The 16,153-nt window shown below is 40.9% G+C and overlaps 1 protein-coding gene across 5 annotated transcripts in view; it reads right to left on the reverse strand.

Moving 5' to 3' along the window:
- Positions 1–16,153, reverse strand: part of B3GALT1 (beta-1,3-galactosyltransferase 1) — a 440,553-nt gene that overhangs the window by 221,777 nt on the left and 202,623 nt on the right. For all 5 annotated transcript variants that reach the window (XR_013545770.1, XR_013545771.1, XR_013545773.1 and 2 more), the window contains exon 2: positions 15,167–15,331. The gene's annotated coding sequence lies outside the window, so the exon portion shown is untranslated. The remainder of the gene's footprint in view (positions 1–15,166; positions 15,332–16,153) is intronic.

The raw sequence follows: 16,153 nt of genomic DNA on the forward strand, positions 1-16,153 counted from the left end.
CTGTAATCAATAAACCAAAGTTTTATTTAAAAGAATTTGAAGTGTGGACCTGAATCTTTCTGAAGTAAATGGTGATTTAGAGATCGCCTGGTGGCAGCAAGTGTAAAAGAAGAGAGTGTTTGCCTTCGTGTGCTCTGAGGCTTGAAGGTCAAGCAAAAGGGGCACAAGGATGGACGCCACAGAGGAGCATAACATACAATATGCTACAAAGACTAAAGTTAAAATAAAACTCTAGTTGCGACTGACTACCCTAAGCAACAGGATCTCAGCCATTGTGTTGCAGCAGCATGTGCTATATACTATGCTCAGATTGTGCTAGCATGCCGCTATGCATCTTTGGCCCTCCCAGAGAAGTTCCTGAAGAAGTTTACTCCTGCACTAAATATATTATTAGTGTTATAGGAGAACTATTCCCTCCAGCAAAAGTGGAGGCGGGTGGGATAGGACTGAATGCAAAGGAGGCTGTGTAGTGGTGGTTGTGTAGTTTGTAGGTGTGCAGATCAGAGACAGAATGTGCAGGGATGCAGAACTGCTGGGAGCCAGATGTCCTCTCCCAGGTGTAGTGCCTGAGGAGTTTGATTTTGGAGAGTTCCTTCGTGCCTTTTGGTCTAATGACCACCAGATTTAATACTTCCCCAAATGCCTTTAAAACTACACTGTTCGGCTGAGCTTGGAAAAGCTGCTTTCTTGGATCACATCTCCCAGCAATGCCTACTAGGCAATCCTGTCTGGCAACTGAGGCAGAAGTTCTCCCTTTTCTTGCAGACTCTGGAACTCCCTCCCACAGGAGACCAGGCTGGTCCCATCTTTGCTGTCCTTTCACAAGCGAGACCTTCCCAGGCAGGCTTTTCCTTAAGGCCTGCCTGCCTGAAAGAGGTTTTAAAATGAGATTGTTTGTAATTTTGTTGCTTTTAGACCTGTTTTAGTAATGCTTTTACCTAACATTTTAAACATAATGTTTATTTAATTCTTTAAAATTATCTAAATGGTGCTTTTAGTCTTTAATATTATATGTTTTTAATGGTGTAAGGCACCTGGGGTCCTTTTTACAAATATTAAATAAAAATGAATACATTTGGCATGGAGGCCTCACTCCCGCCCCACTAAAGGTGCTTTGGGCTGGATCCAAAATTGCACTCAGCTGAGCTTGACTATCACAGGAGAGAAGGGCCAGTATGGAGATCTTTGACAATTCCACTTCAATCTGCAACCCTCATGTCTCCATAAAAGAGAGCCAAAGGACACCACAATACAAAGCCGGGGGATTTGCATGGAGCTCCAGGGGAAGGGGGAAATTGGCAAAAGACACTGCTGGACTCCTTCCTCCCAGTAGAAGACTGCATTGGGTTCTTATTTCCCTCTACCAAGGCTTCAGTTTGTTAATGGAAAGCCTTAGTCCCACCCTGAAAATAATAAACAGAAAAAGTAACTGGTTATTGTGGGTTTTCCGGGCTGTTTGGCCGTGTTCTTAAGGTTTTTATTCCTAATGCTTTGCCAGTTTCTGTGGCCGGCATCTTCAGAGGACAGGAGTCAGAATACTGTCTGTGCTCTGGTGCAGTTTGTTGGATAGTTGAGTATTTATAGCTGTGGAATCAGCTCTTGTCCTTTTCAGGAGATTGGGTGATTATGGTGATCAGTGTGTTTTTTGTTGTGGGTGTATTGTTGTGAAGTTGACGGCATATACCAAGATCCAGGTCTATAGAGCCTGTGTCCTGAGTATACTCCTGTACTGCAGTGACTCCTGGACCCTTGGCACATGACAAGAGAGGAAGCTGAACATGTTCCACATGTGTTGTCTCTGACACATTTTTGGTATCACCTGGCAGGAAAAAGTTCCAAACAGAGCAGTCCTAGAATGAGTTGGAATTTTCAGCATGTATACCTTACTGAAACAGTAACATCTACGTTGGCTTGGGCATGTCGTGAGAATGGCTGATGGTCAAATTCCAAAAGATTTCTTGTGTGGAGAATTAGTGCATGGAAATCGCCCCAGAGGGAGACCACAGCTGCGATACAAGGACATCTGCGGGATCTGAAGGCCTTAGGAATGGACCTTAACAGATGGGAAACCTTGATATCTGAGCATTCAGCCTGGAGGCAGGCAGCGCATCATGGCCTCTCCCATTTTGAAGAGGCACTTGTCCAGCAGGCCAAGAGGCAGTCCCGAAGCATCAAAATCAGGGAGCTGGACGGGGGCAGATTTATTTGTCTTCAGTGTGGAAGGGATTGTCATTCTCGAACTGGCCTTCTCAGCCACACTAGACGCTGTTCCAAGTCTTCCAAGACTGAAGGATGCTTAATCTAATCTAAATTGTTGTGACAAGGGGGAGAGATTATTTGTCACTGTGATTGATGGGTGCCATTAGCTGTTCTTTTGTGTGCAGTGATCACTGGTCCTTGTGGTGGGGTAGGGTTCGTTGACCTTTTGCAGGCTGTATTTTTAGTGCTGGGAGCCAGGCTTTGTTGAGATTTAGACTTTCTTCCTTTTTGTTGAAGCTATGCTGGTGTTTGTGGATTTCAATGGCTTCCCTGTGCAGTCTAACATAATGATTACTGGTGTTGTCCAGTACTTCTGTCTTTTAAAACAGAATTCCATGTCCAGCTTGTTTCAGGGCATGTTCAGCTACTGCTGATTTTTTCCAGTTGTTTTAGTCTGCAGTGTCTCTCATGTTCTTTGATTCTGGTGTGAATGCTGCCTTTTGTGGTTCCATTATATACCTAGCTACAACTGCAAGGTATCCAGTATACTCCTGCAATGGTGATGGGGTCCCTTTTGTCCTTTGCTGACTGTAATGTTTGTTGTATTTTTGTGGTGGGCCTGAATACTGTTTGTAAGTTATGTTTTTTCAAAAGTTTCCCCATGCGGTCCATGACCCCTTTGATGTATGGCAGAAACACTTTATTTGTGGGTGGCCATTTTTCCTCTTCAGTTTGGGGGTTTTTGTTTGTTTGTTTGTTTGTTTGATGGCTCTTCTGATTTCATTCTTGGAATAGCCATTTGCCTTTAGGGCAACCATTCAGATGGTTGAGTTTGGTGCTGAGAAGTTGAGCTTTACAGTTTGGATTTGCACGGTCCACCAGTGTTTAGATTATGCCTCTTTTTTGTCGTGGTTTGTGGTTGGAGTTTTTGTGTAGATACAACACAACAAGACACCCACGACAAAAAAATATGCTGATCACCATAATCACCCAATCTCCTGAAAAGGACAGAAACTGATCCCACAGCTATAAATACTCAACTGTCCAACAAACTGCACGAGAGCACAGACAGAGTTCTGATTCCTGTCCTCTGAAGATGCCAGCCACAGAGACTGGTGAAACGTTAGGAATAAAAACCTTAAGAACACGGCCAAACAGCCCGGAAAACCCACAACAACCATCGGATCCTGGCTGTGAAAGTAACCTCTTTCTATCCTTCTGAAACTCGAAGCAGAAACAGTAAATGACTGGGAAACATCCACTAAAATAAACCTTTGGTGAATGGCAGCATGGCACCATTTAATCCAGGGTAATAAAGCAAAAGGCAATGAGGTTACACCATTGAAATTCCAAAGTGCATTCCTGTGTGGGGATACCTTTTCATAGCTTAAAATGAAAATTTAAAGTAAGTGTGCTCTGGTGTGCATCTAGAAGATATTAAATAGAGCACCGTTTCATACTGTACTTTTAGAGAACTTAGAAAAAAGTTTCATGATTTCAAAACCATTTTCATTTTCTTATTAAGCAATCTAATTGAGGCAGTTGCACTGTTCTGTGCACCCAGGAGTCACTTTAAAAGCAACAATTGCATACAGTCTATATTTTTATAAAAGGGATGCCTGCATTAATGATATTTCTGCAGAGAAACATGTATGTGTGATTAGTGTGATTACAATGCAACAGTAACCCATCACCACTATTCTAAAACTGTAAACTATTATCCAGTACACTATAAAACTCAAAACCTAATTGAAAATGCTATTTTAGCATAATTCCCACAAGTCATTGTTCTTTAATATTGTGAAATGAATGAGGTTTTTGTGGAGTTATTAATTGATACTGACAAGCAATAACCACTGGAATGAAACTCCAATTATGAGCAGCAATTAATCACTTTTACTGTCATCTGTGGTGTCAAAGAAAATTCAATAAAGTTCTAAACACTAAAAAAGAAATTTATAACCCTTGTGGTTGAATGTGATTCAAGCAAATCAGATGGCTTTTTATTGGAGGAACCGTGTCACTTAAAACACTTATTTTTGCACAAATAATAGGACAGTAACTTTGTTTTTATTCCCTGAGATTAAATTTTCATTTCATTCAGATATGTCATAATAAGGGCTTGTTCTGAAACAGCTGGTATCATTATGGGGTAATTAATGAAAGAATGGCTTTATGGCAGATAAATCATATTTAAAAAATAAATCCACATCCTCAACAATTGCTAAGGTTTTTTTCTCACATATTTCCATTGTAATTGTAAGTATAAGATTCGACCAAAACTCTGGATTTACTTTTAGGTCTATGGTGGTTAGGATTTCTAACATGACCAGGATCTTTCGTTCTCTAGAAGGTGCTCCATGGGGTAAATTGAAATATCCTTTAGAATAGCAGAGTAATTTCTCACCCGAAAACAAAATGAATACAGTGGTGCCCCGCATGGTGACTATAATCTGTCCCATTGAAATAGCTGTTTAGTGAAATCTTTGTCGTGCGAAATCTGTTTCCCCATTGGAATGCATTGAAACCCGTTTAATGCTTTCCAATGGGGAAAATACCTCGTCGTCCAGCAAAGATCACTTATAGGGAAGCCATTTTGTGAGCGCCGATCAGCTGTAAAAATGGCTGTCCTGCGAAGCATGGGTCTGGAAAACACAGGGCAGCCATTTTGTGAAGCTGACGATCAACTGTAGAAATCATAGTCTTGCGAACAAACGGTTCGCGAAGCACGGACCAAATTGTCATTAAGTGAAAATCGCCCATTGGAATGACTGTTTTGCGAATCGCTATAGCGATCGCAAAAAGTCATTGTTATGCAGATTCGTCGTTTAGCGGGGTCGTTGCCTTGCGAGGTACCACTGTAAATGCCTTTCAGTTCACCCTACTGATATGACATTCCCATTTGCTGCAAGATTGCTCCTTCCTGCCTCTGCTCTTGCTGTTCTACTCCACTGTCCCCAAACTCCTACAAAGACTAGATTTTGATAAAAAAGGAACCAGAGGGTGCAATCAGACAGTGAGAAAGGTGAACATCTGATTGAAAGGTTTGCTTTGCTCTGTCTCAAAGCAACCCATCAGTTGGGGAATCGCTCCAGTTTGAAACACCCCCATCCAAATGAATAGCCCTATTGCTGGACCAAAAACATATGTGGTCATGGGCATGGATGGACCAGGTGTGGGTTGGAGCACTCATCCCTATATATTGTGTGGTCACCAAAAATAGCTTGTGCCAGCCCATGTCAGAAGCAGTCCAAAATACAAGCTGTACGCCTGTATGATCACATCCAAACTCTACCAGCTACTCCTTGTCCTCCCTCCAAAGACTATAGGGACACAAGACAGAAAGTGACCTTTAACAGTAAGAAGAGATATAAATAAGTCAGGCTTGCGAACCCCGCACTGTTTAGAATTCCATTACCAAGATGTCATAATCATCTCTAAACCTCTGGGTTATGCAAGTGCTTCCAATATTAGATAACTAATACAGCATTATGATTTTCTCCTCAACCGCCAGTCACCACATGCTTGAACCTTTGGCTTGGATTCAAGCCCTCTTACAGTGGCCTCTTACAGTAATTTCAATCTTAATGAAAGACCTTTAAGGGGAAAATAGCACAACCCATTACACAACTAATACATAATCAGTAATGGCAACGGTTTTGCTAGTGATTAAATTAAGCAGGCCTCCTGTGTGCCTTTAGCTGCCATCAGGGATGGGGACAAACAAGCACAGAAAGGGATCTTTTGCCTGAGAGTTCAAAGTTCTTACGGTTATTTTCCATGAAAGCACTGGAAATTTAGGGGTTGTTAAACCTGAATCGACCAACTAAGCCAATTACAAGTGATAGCAAACAGACGCTATTCAGAGAAGGGGCTTATTTCAAACAACATTCAATATCCTCAGCAACACAGACTTATTTGCGCTAGTGGCTAAATAAAAACAAATCATTTTTTTAAATTCAATTTTCATTGTTCCAACACCAACTTTGAATACTTATTCTATTTTTTAAAAAAACACGCAAACACCTGCAGCATTTCTTCTTTTAGCAGAGCGGTTTTGTTACAAGGGGAGGTAATATTTCCCCAGAGTTGGAAATTGAACAGCCTCATCCATCAAACACCATTTTCCTCCCATTCATTTGGAATTAAGGAGAAGTTAATGCAGACAAACATGAAATAAAATAAAATTTGAGGACTTTAAAACAACTACAGCAAGTTATTTTAAAGTCCTCAAATTTATTTTATTTTTCCTTTACTAACTGGCATATGAATTATTTTTACTGGGAAGATTCTGAGGTGTTTGTTTCTAAAAGGGAACTCAAAATACATAAAGTCTCAAGGGTCTTTAATTAAGGTTTTCATGTTATATAATTTGAATACCATGTCATAGACGTATTATGTCTTATGTCTTATGTCTTATTATTTATCATTGTAAAACAACATATTCCACAATCCATTTTTAAAAAAATAATGCCAAGTTAAAAAAACAGCTTTGGAAAAAAAAACAGAAAAAACTGTTTTTCCCCCCAATTGTTCCCATTTTTTTTCCTCCCAGGCCTTCCCATCTCTAGTTCTTACTGAGAATAAATTGATCTGTTCCTGGTGATTATGAACGCACAGAAACAAACAGGATGGTGATCTTATGTCATGATAAAATTTGCGAGTACAGTACTGTAAATTGTTGCTATTTAATGTTCCAAGTTCTGAACTTGAGAATATACAAAGACTTCCCAACTTTTACCACAGGAGGACATGGTACAGAAATGTGCCTTATTCTTAAAAACATTCTAGGGGCAGCTTCTCAACATCAATATAAGATAGTACATCTGGCATTCAAAGCCTTTTGCGCGGGAGCACTGCTGAAGTAAAACAACTATAGAAGGACTTAGTGCTTGCAGGATCAGTCCAAAAGAAACAAACAAACAAACAAACAAAAAACCCTGCATCGTTGACTCCTGCAGGGATTAGAACTGTGAGGTTTGGATTCCTGATGTTATAGTTATTCTCACGGTATACCTGTTGTTCACATACAAAGAAACAAAAATGAATATACTGAACATATTTCTGCATCATTAGGCATCTGTTATTGTTTTTCCTATGTTGGCTTGAGAAGATGAGCTGTTGCGATGTGCAGGCTGTCTCAGGATGTGTATGCCTGCCCACTTCCGCGAGCCATTTATGCCTGCGCCAAGGCATAAACGCCGTCTTGCCTAAAAAAGCTTACACTCTAGTCTGTCTTTAAAGCACTACAAGATGTTTTGCTGGTGTTGTCACAAAAGATGGATGTGGCTGCTCTTCCAGAAGCAGCATCAGTGGAAGAAAAATCCATGGGTATTGGTGTTAGATTGTACCTGGAGAAGATAATATTTCGAAGTAGATCAGTATTATTATTAGTAGTAGTATTGTTGTGGTGGGAAGACCTGCACTGTGGACCTGCACAGGGGGCACCGCTTGCAGGCTAGGGCACTTCAATTCCTACTGGAACACAAGGAATGTGTTGGCTCGTTTCCTCATAATTGTCAGCTAGGGAAACACAGCTTGGATACAAGCATTCTGTCCGATGGGTTGAGCTCCAACGTTCTGTGTACGGCACAGCAGTACACCCAAGTTTCGAAAGCATGCAACTGAGCTCCAGGGGGAGGTGAAGGAGACTGTACTTTCTGCTGGAGCCAACCAGTTGATAATTTTGCTGTAGGAAAAGGATGAGGGCATAAAAACCTGACTGAAGAGTTCACTCTCTCAGCATGAAACAGCACAGAAGCCATGAAATGGAATAAAATCAAATTGTTCCAGCACTTTCTTTCCAAATACTCTTCATCCTCCAACCTATCTCAAGTTGATTGAATGACAGATCAAACTCTGAGGCTATGTTTGCAAATCTCAACTTATGCAAGATATCTTATGACTGCAAAGCCTATGGTGCCTTAAGACTACAATTGCAACGCTCAGCCATGCACGCATGCATAAATGAAAAGCACAGGAGCAAAAGCATACACGGAGGTAATTTGTTGGGAGACTTTTCATATGTCATTAGATTTTGCATTTCCACCAGGGAGGAAAAAGTGGAGTATAATCCTTGAAAATAAGCAAAGGTAAATGAGGCATTCTTTTAGTAGTAGTTCCACAAATGGAACAAGAAAACATTTAAATGTGTAGCATTTGTACATGAAAATCCTTCATCACAGATTAAAATAGTATGGTCAATTTTATTACAGAGTTTGGAATGCACGATGTCAAAAAAGGGTATATTTTATTTTTCTCCTTCTTCTGAGGGAAGACCTGGTAACAATCATGAAATGAGAGGTTGTTAGCCTTTTTTTAAAACTGTTGGCATTTGGAGTGTTACCTTATAATTTTTACATAACCTTTCCCAGTCTGATGCCCTCCAGATCTTACTGAATTACAACTCTTGCCACCCAAATCATCCTCAGTGGTCATGCAGATGAATACTTGCTAGGGTTCCCATTTGTGTGGAATTTTCCCTTCTCATGGGAGGCCGTGATGAGAAAGTCTTGATTTCTCAGCAGGGGGTGGCCCACTTTCCCCTCGTCAGCTCTGCTCGTCTATGCAAGACAGCCAAGTTTTGATGTTCAAAGTACCCAGCTTCCTCTGCAAATCTGGTTAAAAAAATTCCTTGGGGATGTCAAATCTCGGGGGTATAAACCCTTGCTTCTCTCCTCTGAGCAAGAGCAGGAAGAATTTTCTCCTTGCCCTGCCAAAAGGGAGATACTTCCTGCTGATGTCAAATCAACACTTTAAAGGAAACTGTATGAATCACTGTGTGGATTTTAAAAAAATCAGAAGCCTCAGCTGGGTTGTTTCCCTGCATTCAAACCATCAGTCTTCTGGGCTTGCTAAGCATGTGTGCTTTGCATCTAAAAATAAAAGACTACTTAGATTTGTGCAGATACTGATAGAATAGTTTTGCACAGAGATTGCATATTCTCTGAAGACTGGTGTCCCGTACACTTTGCATACATTGGTTAAAACTCCTTGCCTTGACTTTTCAGGATCATCAGAGAGGTTGTTCGCATTATTATTATTTTTAAAAAAGATCAGCTGGTATTTCTCTGCTTGTTGCATGTGTGCTTGTTTTTGCTTTTTAGAGAGAAAGGAGAATTATAGACTAATACAAATAAATTCTGTGCAAGTTGTAAAAATCTTGACAAAGAAGCACTCCTTGTCTCTCCTTGTGAAGGCAAGGAAGTTAGTTGGTATCCTTCACATCCCTAATAAACATATCTTGTGCTAACTAGCCAGCATCAGAGGAAAGAACAAAACCCAAAATTAAGAAAATACACACTCATGGACCTGCAATAAATCACAAGGGACAGGTAGAATAACAAAATAACTGTTTCAAATCACAGAGACTGAATCTGTCAAAAACCTAACAAGAACAGGCCATCAACACAGCGGCCCACAGACTGGAATATACATTCAATATACATTCCAATCCCCAAGAAAGGTGATGTCAAGGAGTGCGGTAACTATAGGACTGTTGCTCTAATTTTCCATGAGAGCAAAGTAATGCTCAAGGCGTTGCAAGAAAGGCTTTCATTTTATATGGAGTGATAAATGCCTGATGTTCAAGCTGGATTCTGAAAAGGAAGAGGCATTTGAGATCATATTGCAAATATCCGCTAGCTACTGGAGAGCACTAACGAATTTCAGAAGGTCAATCAATGCTTTGTAGACTACAGCAAAGCCTTTGGCTGTGTAAATAATGAGATACTATGGGTTGCTCTGAAAGAAATCAGTGTGCCTAAGCACTTGATTGTCATAACACGTCCCCTGTATGGTGGACAAGAAGCTACTGTTAGGACAGAAAACTGAGAGACAGAATGGTTTCCTATAGGCAAATGTGTCAGACAAGGATGTATTTTACCCCTTACCTGTTCAATTTGTATGCAGAACATATCATATGGAAAGCCAGACTAGATTCTGATGAAGAATGAGTCAAAACTGGTGGAAGCAGCATAAATAATTTAAGATATGCAGATGATACTATCTTACTGACAGAAAGCAGAAATAAGTTGAAATGATTTTTAATGAAAGTGAAAGAAGAAAGGGCTGTAGTTGAACATGAAGAAGACAAAAATCATGACTGCAGAAGGATTACACAACTTCTTCAAATATGAGGATGTGTCACTGGAGACCAAGATCAGCCACCCTCTTATATTTCTGATCACCATGTATACATGTGAAAGCTGGAGAGAAAAGAGAACTGACAGGAAAAAATTGAAATGTTTGAAATGTGGTGCTTGAAAAGAGCTTTGTGGATACCATGGACAGCCAGAAAGAAGAACAAGTAATTCCTACAGCAAATCAGGCCTAAACTATCTCTGGAGACGAAACCGAGACTGTCCTACTTTGCGTACATCATGAGAGGGTAAGATTTGCTGGAAAAGACAATAATGCTAAGAAATGTGGAAGGCAGCAGGAAAAGTGGAGGACCAAATATGAGATGGTTTGAATCCCTAAAGGAAGCCACAGGTTTGAGTTTAGAACAGCTAAGGAGGTCTGTTGAGGACAGGACATTTCAGAGATTGCTCATTCATAGCACCATCATAAGTCAGAGGTGACTTAATGGCATGTAACGACAAGAACAACTTGCTTGCTTGTTCATGGTGTCCACATTGAGCAAGCACAACCATTTCAATTCATGCATAATCATATCTTGCACATGAAATGGGCTGCACGACATGTTGTGTAACATAATGAGGAAAATGTGTGTAACCTCCTTGACAGGTACTGTATATTTTAGAGACTCTTGCACTGAATTATCTCATGATGAAAAGAAATGGAGGGTGGCATTTCCCCCCCCCCCCTCATCTGCCTGTTAGGTGCAAGAGACAACAAGATACACATTCTTTCTGTGGTTGATGGTGTTCAGCATGTCTGGAGATTATTGTGCTGGGAAAGAACTGCTTACATCTTTACATTTTGTGTTTGGTAAATGTTTCAAAAAACAAAACTCTGGCACATTCTGGATGCATCTAGGTTTGACAAGGCAAGCTATGCCTCTGTATTTTTAGGACAGTATTATGCCATCTTTAAGTATTGGTACTGAGTTAAAAAATGATTTACTGCCGAAGTAGAAGACAGCAAAGACAACAAAGGCAGAAGCGAGTAAATATTAGTAAAACATCATAACATGAAGTTGCAAGGGACACATCTTTTTTTCTTAAAGACAGGGCTGAATCCAATTTTTAGTCTCTTCTAGAGCAGATACATTGAGCCACTGGGAACCTGGGAAGTCAACACTTACGTCCCCTTGATTCAACAGGGTCTACTCTATTTAAGAAGAGCCAGTGTCATGTAGTGACAGTGGGACTGGGACTAGTAAAACCTGGGTTAAAATCCCTGCTTGGCCATGCAAACTCACTGGGGTGTGTGTGTAGTGGCACCGGTAAAACCATCCTCTAATTATCACATGTAGTTTTAGAATCCTGGTACCAGAGTCACTACAAGTTAGAATTCAGTTATCAGGTTGTTGAAATACGTATCCCAGGGAAATGTGAACAAAGCTTCAAAAATGAAATACACTCTGGGATTTTTAGCCGGACCTTATTCTTTATGCAACTATTTCAATCAAATGCCATGCACATATTTTAATTAGATTTACGATTTTATCATGGTAGATTAACCCGATACTTTGCTAACAAAAAAGAAGGGGAAGGAAGGAAACTTTTTATAATTCTTCTTCCTGGCTAAATCCTTCTCACTTGTCCCAATTTTGAAATAATTTAACAATCTTCTTCTTTAATCCCTTTCAGCAAATGAATTTTTGCTAATGTTAATTCCACCCAGTCTCGCAATGTATTTGCTACAGTTCTGCATATAGAGAATCTCTTTGGGAGATTATTGGATTAACATTTTTCTGGAGATTACCCCAGAAAATCTGATGCACAGTTGCGCTGCAATTGTGGAAAAGCTTGGGATTTTGCGGCTTTGATTACTTTTGATTTGTCTGAGGGGCTTTTAAATAAAATACTGGGAGCTATCTCCCTGTTCAGATGTTTCTAATGGGATTACATTGTCTGTTCAGCTCTGTGTCTTGAAAATAGCACACCAAGTGCTCTGCCATATTTAGCTCCGCCCTCACTTCTATATCTCAGTTGCCCATCTCATTAGTATTATCAAAGACAGTGCAAACTTCTGATGATCGTTATATTCACCCTGAAATGCTTATTTTTTCATCTTTAGTATATTCCTGGAGGAAATAAGAAATAATACCGTGCCATATGGCAAAGGGGATCAGCTGCAACTTTGTAAAATACTGCCTCTCTCAAAACAAAAATATCTGGCCCTTTTTTTTACCCTAAAAGCATGCCTTTAAGGCCTTTTTCCTAAAATCTGAATTCAAAGGGAGAACGGATCTTCTCTGAAACCAACAGATTGCAAGTAAGCAACATTGTCCTCCTCACATAGCCCATTCTCTTTGCTTCTCCAGCTGCCCAACTTCAGCTACCTAAAGATTCTGAGTTCTCCAAGGTTGCTGTTCTGCACAAACTTACTATCAGAGATATTGGCTGAAATCCAGTAGTAAGCCATTACTAGAATCAATGAAACTTATGGTGGAGTTGATTTCCCAAATCACCGCTGATTCAGTGGGCCTACTTTAGTTCCAGCTTACTACCAGATTCCAGCTATTCCTTTAAAAGGCAGACCCATGCTTACAATGATGTCATACAGTGGGGTCTTGACTTGAGAACTTAATCTGTATTGGAAGGTGGTTCTCAAGTCAAAAAGTTCTCAGGTCAAATCTGCATTTCCCATAGGAATGCATTGAAAACCATTTGATCCGTATCTGCTCTTTTCCGTCCATAGAAACTAATGGGAAGCTGCTATTCCGCCTTCGACCACTACAGGGGGATATTTTGTTTCTCTTTTTCTTAGGTCAAGAAAGGTTCAGGGAAGGCAGGGAAAATACAGTCCAAGCAGTACAGTACCAGGCAATCCGAAGACTGTCTCCCAATCCACTCTCTAAACGCTGGGAGGAGTGAGGAAGCAGACAGGCACCCTTTTCACTGGCCAACAGTTAACTGAAAGTTCAAATTTTGCACTTTCCCTGCCTCCCACGTGGGTTTTTTTCAGTTCTTAACTCAAATCTAAGTATGTAAGTCAAGTCAATATTTTCCTATGAGAGCAGTTCTTAAGTCAAAATGTTCTTAACTCAAGCCGTTCTTAAGTCAAGACCCCACTGTATACTATAGTACACAGTATGTCATGGTATCACACCAAGAGATCCCAGTTTTAGCTCCCACTGAACCATGAAGCTCACTCACTAAGTGCTGCTGTTCTCTCCTCATACTTTCTCACCTCACAGAGTTGTTAGAAGTTGAAGTGGATGGAGAAAGGAAAGCCGTGGACACCACCACCCTAAACTCACCGGAGGAGTATTAACGTAGCAAGCCAACTAATGACCGCCTCTTTCCCTCTTCCTTGGATTTCCTCAAACCTGAATAAGCCTAGATACACTTAATGCACAACCACTTCTTTGTATTTATTATTATCTCTTGTGAATCACAGTCTTCAGCCCCTTGAAGTGAAGTCACGGCAGCCGCAGGAGAAAATAAACTTTAAAAATAATAAGGCTGTGTAAGAACACAGGGGAAGCCAGCCCAGGGTATCTTCAGCTAGAGATAATGATGTGAGATTTTGGGGGGACCTGCTTAAGAGCGAGCAGTTGACTTCTTTGCAATGCTCTGCCTCTTTGTACTATAGTCAAGGGACCCAATTTCAGAAGGGTGTTTTTTTTGCCTATACTGTTTTTTTTCATAGACAGCCAGCAAAAGGGAGAAAGCAACTGACAAAAAAAAGCAAATAATGACAGGTGTGAAATGCTCCTTCATCTTCCTTTTGGCTTACTTTGTGACAGAAGTAGTCCCTCAGAGAATCCAAAAGCTTAATTAGCGGTTATAACCAACTGTCGGGGATGCCTTACTCTTCTCTGCTGCAGTATGGAAGCCACTGTTTCCTTTCTACTCCAATCCCGCCCTTCTTCTTGGTTGGCCCTGTTCTTTTGACCTACATCCAACTGCTGATCCCACCTAGAGCAGAACTGCTCAATGGCAAGCCAACCCTTATGTCAATCCCATTGATTCAATGGGTTTACTTTAACTGGGATTAGTGACTGGCTCTTGCTCCTATGATTTTGTGGATAACCACCAGCCTTTGGTTGAAGACCAGGAGAGAGCAGTATGGCCAGCATCTCATATCTTACAGCTCAAGCTCTCGAGCAATTATTAGAAAGGAGATACACTTCTCCACGTTTTAGCCAAGCTGGGGGCCAAGTCAAAAGGTAATAGGATAGTCAGAAAACATACGATAAGGTTATTTTCCCAAACGTGATGGCTTTCCATTTAAAGCACATGTTTGTTCAGTATAATTTTTAAAAAAATCCTTATCAGACAAGAATACATGTTAGAATTTTCATGGCTTGAAGACAGACAAGTATAGACAGAAGTTCTATTTGGTGTTCTACATGTGACTGAAATTGTTTGGAGGAGGAGAGCAGAGTCATGCCTGCTATTCCCATTTCAGTGCCCCTGCTGGCCGCACCCTGCTTCCAAGAACTGGGGGGGGGGATATTTAGAAAGGGGAGGCTGCTCTGTGCGGACATGTTCAAGATTTCATCCCTTGTCCAAGCAGGGCTCCCAATCGTGGGGGAAGCTGTCCTGGTTCAATTGTGTAGCCTCCACAATTAAATTGTAAACTGCCCAGAGAGTGCTTTAAGTGCTCTGTAAGCGGCACACTCTGCTTTATAGGCATCCTGTCCCCATAAATGGGGGCACGGTTGTTGGGGGGCATGGTAGGGGGATACACAGAAGGAAGCATCTAAATAGACAGACAGGCTTGTGATATGTTAACTGGCTGAAGATGGGTAGGGTTTTTGTCCCATAAAGGAATCGTGAACAATTTCTGGACACATCACATTCTCAGAAATAATTCTATAATCACTTACATGACTTTTCAAGATGTTCTGTTTCTGCTGCTTCTTGTCTAAAAACATGACATCTTGCAATGGCATTGCCACATCCATATCGTCAATAATTCTTTATTTTCTGCTGTGCTTTGCTGTGTTTATCCCACTCAGTATTAAAGATGATCTGGATACATATTGCTGACACTGTGTATTTAAACAGAGAGAGAGAGAGAGAGAGAGAGAAAGAGAGATTTACATTTTCTATTGGATTAGCTGTCATTGACATATTTTTAAAAATACAACCAGAAAGAGAATCTCAGCTTAAATGGCAAATTCCGGAAATGGAGTCCCCAAAAGTCCTGAAGTCCCACCCCTAGGATTTAACTCAGTCCATATTTCAAAATGAATAAATCGGGTAGGTATGTCCCAAGTGTATTTGCCGGTCGGAATACAATACAGCGTAATGCTTTGTACTTCGTGTATCTCTGAATTTTGTGAAGCAGTTCATACTCAAATGTAAAGAAGTGCTCTGTTGGATGACCCTATTTTAGGAACGGCAGAAAGACAGATGGAACAGACTTATAAGTAAAATGATGTAGATTTAACAAAGGCCAAAATAGGCTGAACTGACCATCCCTAGTTGGAGGGAGCCTTCGGCCCTCAGATGTTTTGAGCGTCAGCTACCAGGAACAAGTGCCTGTTCACATGCCCAATGGTGAGGCTTCATATGGGTTGGAAAATAGCTAGAGGACCAATCCTGCCTTAACATCCCTGCCATTTATATTGCCAGTGAACCACTGCTACTCTCTCCCTTGGAGGTGACGCTGCCACCCATATAACGTTGGAATGAGGTTGGGTCAGAGAAGGTTTTTCCACAATTGCTGAGGGCACTGGCTGCAGGATGTCTGAGGGAACTGCAGTATTTTCCCTCCAGTCTCCGGACAGGGAGACAAACCTTCAGATGGTTGGTGATAGAGGAGGAAAAACCTTGCTTTTATGGGGTGTGTTGGCCTTTTCTTTCTTTTT

This window comes from Pogona vitticeps, chromosome 1, assembly GCF_051106095.1.
Source record: "Pogona vitticeps strain Pit_001003342236 chromosome 1, PviZW2.1, whole genome shotgun sequence".
Classification (NCBI taxonomy): Eukaryota; Metazoa; Chordata; class Lepidosauria; order Squamata; family Agamidae; genus Pogona; species Pogona vitticeps.